At 38.4% G+C, this 12795-nt stretch overlaps 2 long non-coding RNA genes across 3 annotated transcripts in view; one reads left to right on the top strand and one right to left on the bottom strand.

The window, feature by feature from the left end:
• LOC125625492 (uncharacterized) overlaps positions 1-12795 on the bottom strand; it is a 73669-nt gene that overhangs the window by 11802 nt on the left and 49072 nt on the right. Inside the window, exons 1-2 of one of the 2 annotated variants that reach the window (XR_007353570.2) lie at positions 7693-7903; positions 7479-7565 (exon numbers count right to left, since the gene is read on the bottom strand). This is a non-coding gene — a long non-coding RNA (uncharacterized LOC125625492). Of the gene's footprint in view, positions 1-7478; positions 7566-7692; positions 7904-12795 lie in introns of those variants that run through there. The other variant, XR_007353571.2, reaches the window with a different exon arrangement.
• The window catches only part of LOC125625498 (uncharacterized), a 75656-nt gene continuing 69210 nt past the window's right edge, over positions 6350-12795 (top strand). The window contains exons 1-2 of the long non-coding RNA XR_007353572.2: positions 6350-6529; positions 6912-7104. This is a non-coding gene — a long non-coding RNA (uncharacterized LOC125625498). The remainder of the gene's footprint in view (positions 6530-6911; positions 7105-12795) is intronic.

Genomic DNA, 12795 nt, shown 5'->3' with positions numbered 1-12795 from the left:
ACTGTCAGGTATGGGCTAATGGGAAACCCGTTCCAGCCCCAGTCTAGGCCCATATCCTGTCCTGTAAAACGAAGCCTTTTTAACCCTCTTAATTCAGGACAAAATTTGCCAACTTCAGAAGCATTTAAGCTTTTGTGGAATAATGGCATATTGTAGAATCACGGGGGAAGCTCAAATTAGAGTTGGATGAACTTTGTGGGGAAGAGTGGAACCATGAGCTTTCAAATGTCATTGTTCCTGAAGGAAGGGACTCTTAAAGAAAATCCAGTGTTGTTCAATGGTGTTCCACCTTCAGGGTTGGAAATCCGTATAGACAGGCTTGGGAGGACTATATTTTTAGCAGTAAATGTTGATTTCACTGTACACACACAAACCGTTGAAAACATACTTCCATTGATAATCATCAAAATTTACAAATAGGCAAAGTAAGAAAAATGCTGCTTGAGAACTTATTATTGCCCTACCTTAAAGTGTATAAAGTGTATTGTAATGCTAGCTTTAGCGGCGGATATTTACTTGTATCATATGTATTGACATATATTGACAATTTGTGTTTTAAAGTTTATAAAGCTTTAACTTTTTGAATCTCAACATTTATTGTCATTAAATAATTATTGGCTGACCCACCCATAATTTCACAAAACTGTGAAAATGTATATAGTGAAAAATTCTTTAAAACAAACATTGATATTATTTGTCAACATATTTAAAAAAAACCCTGAATTCTGCCAAGCCTATCCATAGAATAAGTGTGATTTTTTTTTAAGATATCGGGTGCTCACCTGCATGAAAATACTAAAGATATTTGGGTCACACTTTACATTCTGGTCTCATTTACAAAGGGTTAATAAATGTTTAATGGATGTTGTAAGGATTAGTGATAGGCCTAATCTTTCAGCCAAAATTTTTCACCAAAAAAATGTAGATTCAGTGATACTGAAACATTTCACAAATTTAGTCTAGTTTTGTTGAACTGTTTATGTCAAATTGAATACAAAAAAATTCCAAAGAGTTGAAATGTTTCATTTTTAACATTTTGATTTTGCAGTTCCAAACAACTTACTTCCTTCAGTTTTATTAAATCTAAAACAATCAATCTTTTTAAATGGTCAAAATTGAAGTGAAACATTTAGCAACTGACATAATGCAGAATTTTTTCAACTTTTTGATTTGTCAAAAATCTTGTTTTCAATTTCACCCAAAACATTTTTTTTCCCCTGAACAGTCAGCAGCTAAAAAATCCATTGCTTGCACAGCTCTAATAAGGATGTTGCAGACGTGAGAAGTATGTGTCACAGATAAACACATCAGTAGACGTTTCTACAGAGGGTTATAAGCCAGGTTCTTCTAAACAACCTATTGTGATGTAGCAGTATCTAACAATTGATTAGCAATTTATTAAAACATCTATTAATCCTTCAAAATACCTTAATAAAGTACAACTGCTACTTCTTTAAAAACAAAGTATAAAAAGAAATAGCAATTGGCCTGATTTTTCTGGGATACAAATGCAAAATGAAGTTCTCCTCTCAGGGTATTGACTCTGATATTTGGCTCTTGCTCCATGTACAATCATGTAATGTCTCAATTGATATTATCAGAAGTTCTATACACATGCAGTACATAGTTCAACAGATCAGGCCAGAGGATTGCTGGAGGACCCAAGAGGGTAGCTTCACCTTAATTACAAACAGGGACCTTTGTGCTACTATACCCAGCATGACCACATTTTCCTCTGCTGAAGTGCTGAATATTGGGTTATGTGTTTTGTTTTCCTACGGCTCCCTTGATTGACCTGCTCGAATTCCTCCATTGACTTATGCAAACATTATTTTAAAGTCTTGCTTAAAAACAGAAGAGAAAATATAAAAATTTGTTCTTCAGTTTGTTTTATGGGGGTTCACCTCTCACAGTTGTACTTGAAAATATCCAGCAAGCATTTTCAATGTATGTTTTGCTGTATCGCTCATGCATGATGTTAATGTGACACCTATATATTATAAGAGAAACAGTCTTATGCATCCAATGAAGTGAGCTGTAGCTCACAAAAGCTTATGCTCAAATAAATTGGTTAGTCTCTAAGGAGGCACAAGTACTCCTTTTCTTTTTGCGGATACAGACTAACACGGCTGCTACTCTGAAACCAGTCTTATGCAATGAACACTTACATATTTAAATAATATATGCTGTAATAGAGGAAAGCACATGTCTTTCCGTGACATACAGAAGCAAAATAAAATTTGACTAGTAACACTGTTTATCTACAGTGCATCAGTCTTTGGTCAATAAAAATGATATTTAGATCTCATTGCTATATACTGATTATATGGTATCAGATTTACCATATAAACAAACGTCAACAACTTTGTCTGTAAGGCTGAGCATATAATTATTTTTTTCTTTTTCCTATTGCACTTTCTATTCTGTGACCTCAAAGCACTTTACAAACATTAAAGATTTAAGTCGATGAATGTAAACTAGTTGAAGATCTAGACCTCAGTATATGTCCTCTGAGGTAGTGAATTAACAAACTATTTTTCAGATGGAGAAAATGGGGCATGGCCAGAAATAGACCCTTGGGTTGAAATCATTCCACTAACTTCAATAGACTCAGGATTCTTCGCATGGTCTCCTGAGTCCTAGATCTGTACTTTAACCACAAGACTTTCCTTTGTTCACATCACTGCATTAGACAATGGTAAGTTCATGACCAACGTGTGACTCCATTGTATCTATCTTCTAACTAATACATCTGATTATAACGTTGCAGGTTACTGATTGAACTGATACATGCTGATTGAACTGATACTTTCTATCACTCTCACAAATTTCATTCTGGAAGAATCCTTTCAGGAGCTATTGATGACGGAATAAGTTGGCCCATATATGTTTGGACCATGATCCACACAGTTCCAAGCAGGCACAAGGCCCTGCCTGCATGGAATTCCTTGTAGTACCAGGGCCTTAGTTTGCTGGAAACAAGTTCTGTTTTCAGAGTTATTCCCAGAAAAATCTGTCTCGGTGATTTCAGTAAAGAACAAGGGTGTTTTAAAATTCTCTCATTATGTATTTAGAAGAGCCAACGTCAACTTTTAATATAGCGATGCAGTTCAAGCAGGCATATATATATGTTTTGCTGTGTGCGTGTGTACACACACACACACACTTGCATCGCTATATATACCCAATTAAAAATCAAAGGAAATAGTTTCCCATAAAAAACTCTGGTGTTAAAATGGTATTAGATTTAAACTAAGAAAAGCAAAGAAAATTTAGACTTAAGGCTAAAATGTGATCCTTAACATGTCCCAGGGTGCTTGTTGATTGTAGCACATTCACCATAAAAAAAATCTCCCACTGTTAACAGACCTCTGCAATACTGAGACACAACAGGATGCATAAAAGACGGAGTTTGAGAATTAACTCCCTATTTTCTGGCTTCTTGATGTTTTCAGGCAAACTAAATATTTTAACATAATTTTGCATGCACATAGCACAGTGGTTGGTGCTGTATAAATTCTCAATATCTCAATATTATCATGTATATCTAAACTATAGAGTGGCTATACTTAGTAAGACACTTATTTACATCTACAAATTACACAGAATATAACTATTAATTATTCGTATTACAGTCGCAAGTAGATGCCAGCTGAGGTAATGACCCCATTGTATATGCAGCATACCACCGCCATGAGATATAAACCGCCCTTGCCTGCAGGGGGAAGATATACATGATTTCCTGTCACAAGCAAATGGGAGCTGATGGGGAAGGCCAGGAAGTAGCTCTGTATCTAGCAGTGCATAGCTTTTGAGAGATGGGCTCATAGTCAATACTTTTTAAAGGACTCTAGTGAAAAATGAGCAAGTTATTGAGTCATAGGGGCGGGGTGGGTAATGTAAAATATGTTAGATTACAAGGCATGTGTATCAACCATATTCAGTGAGAATAATGTGCTGAGTAGGGCCTCAATTCAGCAAAACACACAAACCTGGGACATGAGGGCATGGAATGAGGGGTGTCTATAACGTCCTTTTGTGTAGAGCAGCCACTGCATTGGGGCATGGGTTGAAAAAAAAAAAGGACAAATTATTTCTTTTCTTCCTTATTTTTTTTAACCAAACCTAACAGGCATTATGTTTACCAGAAACAGACACATTTTTGGAAATATATGAAAATTGCCTAGCGAGATTTTTTTTTACAACCCCAACCCCTGTGCTGGGAAAATTATCAATGTTTTCCAGTAAGCCATCTAAATTTATGATGCCTGAAGATATTTTATATACCGTTTCCCAAAGTAGAAATTACAGCAGCCTTGTATTTTTGCCCTGAGGTCCTTTTCACAGTTATACATGCAGATGATCTCTAATAAATTGATTTATACTCCTCTGTTTCATGACAGAATTACTCATTATAAGAAATACCTCTCACTCCACTTAAGGGCACACGGTTTTGTAAATGCTGAGTCAGTACATGTGAGTGTTTAACAAGCCAAGCCTTGTGTTTCAAAACAGCAATATAGGTAAACACCCCCCTTTGGATGAAGTCTAATTTTACAAAACTTTTTTAAACCCAAAAGAGTCTGAGTCTGCCTGTTTGATGATAGAGTATTGTGCTATTTCCCTTCATCTTGTGAATGCCTGATTTGATTAAAGTTTGGGGCATCTCCTGAGATCTTCATAAAACTGGGGTTTACTTGGATTCAAATAAGAATCTAAATAATCTTTTGTTTAAAAAAACCTCTTCCTCTTTGGACTATGTACTCAGTTAACAATATAATGTAGAGAAATACTTAAATGTCAGCTGTGATATTCTGCATTTTTCAGGATCAATGTCATTTCTATCAAATGATCCTCATTTTGAGTGATGTTACTCATTTTAATTCCAAGGTTACCCACATTCCACATAAAACTCTTCCCTTTCACTTTTATTTCTTAAAAACCGTTTGTAGTAGAAATTAAGACTTGTGGAACAGAGGTTATGGAAACTTGTTTATGCTAAGGGAATGAATCTCACAGCATGTTCAGTTTCCTGTATAAATGCTTTTTTGTGAGTTCTTCACTTTGGATCTTTGTTACATGTTGCATCCCACATTTGGGTCTTGGCTGGTTGAGGTATGATCAAATGTACTATTGTACCTTTTAAAATAAAATAAATAGTGTTATTTTTTCCTACTTTTTTTAACAAAAGTTGCAGAATATGGGTAACACAAGATTGTGGTGGGTGTGACTTGGTCCTGTAGGGTCTTTTGTTATAGCTTCAATCTTGTAGAGATTTACACAGAACTGAATTTACACACGAGTAGTTCCACTGAATTCAGTTGGCCTACTCACATGCATAAGTCTTTACAAGACTGAGGCCTATAACATCTCTCTAGCTGTAGCATTTGTAAAGTACAAATCATTGTATTATGTACTCTAGAGTACTGATCTACCCAAGCACTTAACCATGTGAGTTGTCCTATAGAAATGAATGGAGCTCTTAACACGCTTAAGTGCTTTGCTGGATCAGGGCCTATACCGGAGATAAAAAAGACTCTAATTTCAGGTTCTTTCTGAAACACTTTTTTCCTACCTCTGGCCTTGGCACTCTCTCTTATGGACAATTTGGAGGATTTACATATTGTTATTTAGTAGGTTTAGGGGGAAAGTTATTTTTGTTTTTGTTGTTTTAAATGAGGCAAGTGGCAGCCTAATTAGCATAGTTGACAAATTATTACAAAAACTAGATATGTGTAATTGGAAAGTGAGGTAACTGATTATACATATTTTTCATGTGAAAATTAAAGTCCAGGACTCTGCTGCCTTTGCTCATTGAGTTTAGTTTTTGCTCAGTTACACATTTTGCAGGGGTAAACAGGGTTTAATGTATACATTGGAAAGTTGCATGTTGTGTACAGTGGGTTTTCCCCCTCTCCTTTCATGGGCTTGCCTGAGAGAAATTGTGGAATGCTTTTTCTGCCAGGCAGAGTGCTCGCTCTCCCGGTTCATGGTGTGCCTCTTGCGGCTGAGAGGCCACTTCTCTATTACGAACCAGAAGAGAAAAATTGGCAAAAAGTAAGTGCCATGGGATTTTGCTAGAGTAATTACCCTAGTCTTCAATATTAATGAGCAATTAGAGCACTGTCCATGAAGCAGTCCACTGATCCTACGGCTCAAATGAGGACAGTCCTGTGGCTTTGCCATTAAGAGTTTAACTATTTGTCTAAGTGGGAAAGCCCTGGGACTGTTGTGGTTACTGTTGCTGTATCACAGGACTGCTCCAAGTCTGTCACTGAATCATAGCAAGCAGGCTCGCTGTGACATAGCGTATCTCTCGTCATTGCTTAAAGGAAGGAAGGCCAGGGAACCCAAAGTCTAATCCTGCACTAGTATTATCTGGAGGGATGGGAGAAATTCCTCCTTTAAAAAAAAAAGAATATTTAGTCATTTTTAAAAAATAATTCTAGACGTTGGGTGGGATTTTCAAAAGTGCCCAAGTAACTTCGGAGCACACGTCTTTTTATTGGGCACGTATTCCTAAATTTGGGTACGTCTACAAGGGAAAAAAAGATCTGCGACAGTGTCTCAGAGCCCAGGTCAACTAATTCGGACTCATGGGGCTTGCGCTACAAGTTTAAAAATAGCAGTGTAGATGTTCCTGCTTGGACTGGGCCCTAGGCTCTGAACACCGGCAGTGGGAGAGCAGGGTTCAGAGCCCAGGCTGTATCCCAGGCCTGAATGTCTATCTTGAGGTTACTCTAACTTGTGCCATTTGGAAATGATTCCCTAGGGAAAATAATGAATTTGAAGAATCTGGGGTTCATAAAAAGGAGATGTGCAAATATCCTCAGCATCATCGAAGTTTTATTTAGAAGAAAAATGGGGGGAAATTGAAATATTTTTGTAATTTTTTTCTCCTTATTTTCCAGCCAACTGTGCTGACGATACAGCAGCCCAAAAAACCTCAAATCTTCTCAAGGGATCTCAGATACCTTGGCCTGTTTCTTTGCCTCATCTACAGCCACAGGATAGGAATGCAGAAGTTCTTTGGACTCCAAGCTGTTCTCCTGCAACCAGCATTTCTACCAAGCTGTTTTGTTTGTGCACCAGGCAACAGAACTAGTAAGTAAACAAATAAATAATTTTTGCAATGAAAAATGGCTTTTCAACCAAAACACAAATGTTTGCAGGGAATTCTTGTTTGCTCAACATTACAGTTATTCAATTAAAAAAACAATTTTTGGGCAGGTTTTCAGTATCAGGGTTTTTGTCTTTCTACCTCTCCCTTCTCTTCCTTTATTCTGCTCCTCTGAAGGGGGGAAGTGGTGGAAAACCCTCAACATTTAAACTATTTCATGATGTTTTGAAATGAACCAAAATTCATTTTTCTCAAAAAAGAAAAATAGATCCATGAAAAATGTTGTAACAAAATACGTATTTTTGGTTTCTTTCAAAATTCTGGGCAGAAAATACTTCCTATTTTTGATCAGCCTTACCAGATAAAGCTTGAGGAGTAAACATCTAGATTCCATGACATCAGTGTTCATGGACAGCTCTGTTCAGTTCACACAGAGTCATCAACTCTGAAAAGAAAGAAATGATATTGAAAGTACAGCAATCACAGATGATGGCAAAAATCAGTTTCCGTGACAACATGACCAGACTGTAGCATATTTTTAAAAACAAAAACAAATGAGGTTTGAAACATACCATATTGAAATAGATCCAAAAATATATTCACACATAATGTTTTCTCCTATCTTCAGTGCTTAATTGACGCTTGAATCTGAAATGGAGCACTCCCGACAATTGAGTTGTGTGTGCTTGACTCTGTGTCATAGAAATATATTTTGATATCTAGGCTACATTTCCTTTTTGCCTGTAGATAGTCAGCCACCAGGCTGAGGCTGCTCTCTGTTGATTAAACCATGTTCCACTAAAAACCTGCAGTGCAAATACATGTCGGCAGAGCATGTTCTGTGTACTGTTCCCTCTCATGTGATAAGCGGTGCATTTCCTCAATGGATGCACATTGCTTACATTTTTAGAGCTATTAAGCTGGGATAATTATGGAACAATCTAGGCAATGTTCAGTAGCCCATGCAGATGCCTGACAGGGCATGTTGTCTCTTAATTAGGAATTTGAATGCCTAATGCTTGTATATTAACTGAAATAATTGGATAGATGTTTTACATTTTCTTCAGCTTTACTGACAACTGAGCAAGAGACTGCACAAATCCACGCATCTTTCTAAACCAGCTCATTTTATTTGCACATTCTAGGTGGTCTAATGTGGTGGTTAAGTGCGGCTTTTAGGAGAATTGATTCTGTCTATTGTATAAACGTACTTTGTGATGTCTTTTAGTAAACCTAACATTTTAAATCTGGCATTTTACTGCTTCAAATAGCTGTCATGTAGTATTCAGAATAACTGCCACTCTGCACCCCTTTAGTTACTTGGAATTTAAGTTACTGGTAAATCAGTCATCATCATTATTATTATTATTTATTGCTAAGTGCTGACAGTGGGCTCTGCATTGTTAACAAAAACAAAAAAAAAAACACGGGGGGGGGAGGGTTGCAATCTAAAAGCCTGATCCTTACTCACACAAGTAGTTCTCATTCCCCATTCACTTCTATGGGACTGCTTCCGTGAACAAAGGGCTTCTCATAGAGTAAGGGATTGCTGGATTGAACTCTAAAGCTCGGATAAAGAAAGCAGCTCTGCATGCGTAGGCCCATGCCTCTGCACAGGGCCCTGCTGAAGCTAAGCAGGGCTGCTCGGGTTCAGGCCCTAAATGATCTGTTTTATTATTCCTGAGAGACACAATGGATGAGGTAATATATTTTATTGGAGCAACTTCTGTTGGTGAGAGAGACAAGCTCTCAATCTCTTTTGAAAACAGAAACCACAGTCCTAACCCCATCAACACTTAGGCTATATCTACACTGGCATTGGAATGACAAAACTTTTGTCTTTCGGAGGTGTTAAAAAAAAAAACACCCCCCCACCCTCCCGAAAGACAAAAGTTTTGCCCATGCCAAGCGCCAGCGGGCCTGCCGAGAGCAATTCCGGGACCCAGGAAGAACAGTCAATGGGTCCCCTAGAAAGGGATGGCTCAGGTTTTTGGGTGGTGCTGCACCTGCACTGGCTGGTACACAGCAAGCTGCTGCCAGCTGCACTGCTGGGCACACTCTGCCGGCATGGCCAGGGCTTCCACATGCCTGCCTGGCTACCTTCACCACCGCTGGTACCACCCCACATGGGTGGCGGGTATGGAAGGCAGGGGGAGGCTGTGCCCCCCAACAGCTTTGCATGGCCCTGCCCATGCTCCACACCCAGGCCCCTTTCTACTTCCCGGGCTGTTCTGCTGGGGGCTCTTCCCCGCATGGCTGGGGCCCCAGATTGGGGCTGGGGTGGCTAATGGAAGCTGCCCAGCGTTCCAGGGCTGGGGGGCTGTGCCACCCACTCACCCTACTGGCGTTCTTTCACCCTCCCGGCATTCCGGGGGTGTATGTGTGTGGGTGATACCCGCTCAGCTGCCTGGCGTTCCAGGACTGGCAGCACTCGAGCAGCCTAGAGGTGTGTGGGCGGGGGGGGGGGGGGGACGACTGGCTGCCGTGCCAGGAGGGGGGTGGGCCTCTCGCGGAGAGACAGGGCCATGGGCAGCAAGGATGGTCCTGGCCAGGGGCTAGCCTCCCTAAGCCCAGGGTTCAGCCGCCTCTACCATGGCTGTGGCACTATCCGGGGGTCCCTGGGCCCTTTTAAATCACCCAGGCCCCTGGGCAAATTGACCCCTTTCCCGCCCCCCCTCCCCCGAATTGCCTAAGCGATTGTGTGAACAGCACTTTGTTGGCAGGAGCATTCTCCTACCGACAACGCAAATGTTGCGCTTTTGGGGTGGAAGTTTTTTGTCGGCAGGAGAGCTGACAAACAGCAGCTACACTGCGCGACTTTTAGCAGCATGGCTGTAGCAACACAGCCATGTCGCTAAAAGTTGTGTAGTGTAGACATAGCCTTAGACATGTGAGTAGTCCTGAGGAACCTATTCAGGTGCATAGAGTTAGATACATTTACAGGATCAGAGCCCAGTCCCACTCCCTTTGGCATCAAAGGAAGCAGGATCGGGTCCTGTATAATTAGCTTATTTAATCTTCTCTGCTATATATGCGAGGAGGTACCATGCACACCAGCATATACATTGTTTATATTTAGGATACTTGATAAATATGTGTTTATCACTATTATTAATATAAAAGCTCCTTTAAAAGCAACAAATTGCTCTCTATTAGTAATGTGCATAATGACCTATTTCCATAAACATTTTTAGTAAGAGAAATTTGAATGTGAAAAACCCTGCAGACATTTTACGGAAATTAGACTGTATTGTGCAGAAGTACATCATAGTTGTATTTTGTTGTTTAATATTTTGTTTTGAGAGGTGAATTACTTTCTTCCTGATATATAGTGTGAAAGAGGCAACCCAGTGTAGAACAAGGGAAAAATGACTCTTAATATGTTTTTCTCTTGCTAATGTTTATTCACTTGATTGACGTAAGGAAGTTTTCGCAGAAAATATACAGGTTATTTATTTATTTATTGCAGAGTCATTTAAAAATACGTGTTAGTCATTTTAAAAATGTCCCAGAAATCTAATCATTAGGAAAAAAATAAGGAGATGTCTTTTATGGTCAAAATGATTAAAACAACCTCTGAATCTGTATCTATGGTATTGTTTTTCTATCTACCTGATCTGTGTATCTCCACATGATTTCCATACCGAAATACTGGTTAAGTATGCAAAAATAATACTGTACTGAAGTTTAGATGCTGGTTGAGAGATTTAGCCCCAGGAGTTAAATTTGCTTTAACTATGTGTTTTGGGTTGAAAGGCATGCAAGCATATCAATCAGTATTGTGTATAGCCCAAACAGCAGTGCCCTGTGTTTTGTATAGTATGTAGACCTTGCAGCAGAGGAGTTGTTATATAACTCACTTTACATTTGTTTGGTGTAAATAAGGTTTTTCTTCTTCACCAAATGGCTTTTAAATTCTGAAATACTAATTATCCATCCTGCATTCTGTAAAAATAATGCACATGGAGGGTCAGATGATCATCTTATGCACATAAGCAGTTTCACTGAGGTTATGCAAGTAAAGTGGGCAACATTTGATCCTGAATTAGGTTAATAGCATCCGATAAAGTGGACTGTAGCCCACGCAAGCTTATGCTCTAATAAATGTGTTAGTCTCTAAGGTGCCACAAGTCCTCCTGTTCTTTTTGCAGATACAGACTAACACGGCTGCTACTCTGAAACCTGTTAATAGCATAGCCACACAAACTAGGTAATAGAAGGAAATGCCAATACATCTAATGCTAAAAGACTGAGCAATTTTTCAATTCTGTGTGAAATAAATATTTTTTTCAAAAGGAACATTAAATCAAAGGTCTAGATATTACGAATTCTGAGTTCTATTCCAGTAATACTGACAAATTTTGTGAACTTGGGAAGGTCACTTAGGTACAATTTTTAAAGGGATTTAAGCTTCTAAGTCACTTAGGTGCATTTTGAATTTTTTCCTATCTAGCTGTGCCTCAATTTCCCCATATGTAGAAATATGGCTCATAATTAGAGCCAGGGGAAAATTTTCAGCTGAACTTCTTTTCAGTGAAAAATGCAGATTCAGTGACACCAATCTATTATGCAAGTTTGTACAATTTTCCCAAAATTCTTTGTGTTAAAAAATTACAAAAATGTTGAAACACATCTTTTTGATTTTTTGTTTCCAAGTGACATTTTGTTTCAAAAGTTCCTTCAATTTGATATTTTAAATACATCTGAAATGTTAAACTGAACATTTTGGGGAAAAATGTTTTTGCTTCAATCCAAAACGTTATTTTTTATTTTTCAAAATTGTTATTCACACAGTTCTAATGATAATGCTTGCTCCAGCTTGTAAAACTCTCTGAGATCAATAGATAAAACATGCTACATAAGCTTTCAGCTCTATTGAAGATTTAAATATTTGTAATGCTATTGAAGAGAAAAGTATATTCTTATATTTCTAATTCTGTGTTACAAAACTGATATGTAGCAGCTATTTTTATTCCTAAATATGCATTTGCTAATTTAATGTGTTTTATTCATGTATTTGTTTCATTTAAAAATTTGAACTACATAGCTGAGTTGGAGAAATCTTAATTAAAATGGAGATTAATGAGAAGGTGTGTGAAATGTATACATTGTGGACCTGATTCAGGAAAGCACTTAAGCAGGTGCTTAACTATAAGCATGTGCCATTGATTTCAGTTGCATTGAAGCATACATTTAAGCACATGTTTAAGAGCTCTGCTAAACTGGGGCTAAACTGAATGCAGAGCTGGACATTACTATTACTATGGAGGACTGAACCAAGGGCACACAGGTTTTTAAGCTGTAACAAATACAGGGTTAAAGACAACCCTCCTGACATGTGGGCTCATGCAAAGTGCTGCTGAATGTCTAATCCTCCCACAACCAAGCAAGTGAGAGTAGAGTGTCCTCAATACCTTGTAGTATCAACTCATATGTTATAGCCCTATCTTTCTCCCATTTTGGTGCGTGGTCAAGCTCCAATTGACTTTAATGGCAGCAGGATTGGCCTTTATGAAGGCAGGATTTTCTTTGCTATTTTAATTAGGCATTCATTAAACACATAGAGGCAAGTATCAGTACTCTGCCATCATTATTGCTGCATGCTATACACAGTCAACAGAAAGAAAACCTTAAAAACAGCAGTAAAATGAAATCTGAGATGTTGAATTAGTCAA

The sequence above is a fragment of the Caretta caretta genome, chromosome 1, assembly GCF_965140235.1.
Source record: "Caretta caretta isolate rCarCar2 chromosome 1, rCarCar1.hap1, whole genome shotgun sequence".
Taxonomy (NCBI): domain Eukaryota; kingdom Metazoa; phylum Chordata; order Testudines; family Cheloniidae; genus Caretta; species Caretta caretta.
This window is presented reverse-complemented; position numbering and strand designations above follow the sequence as displayed.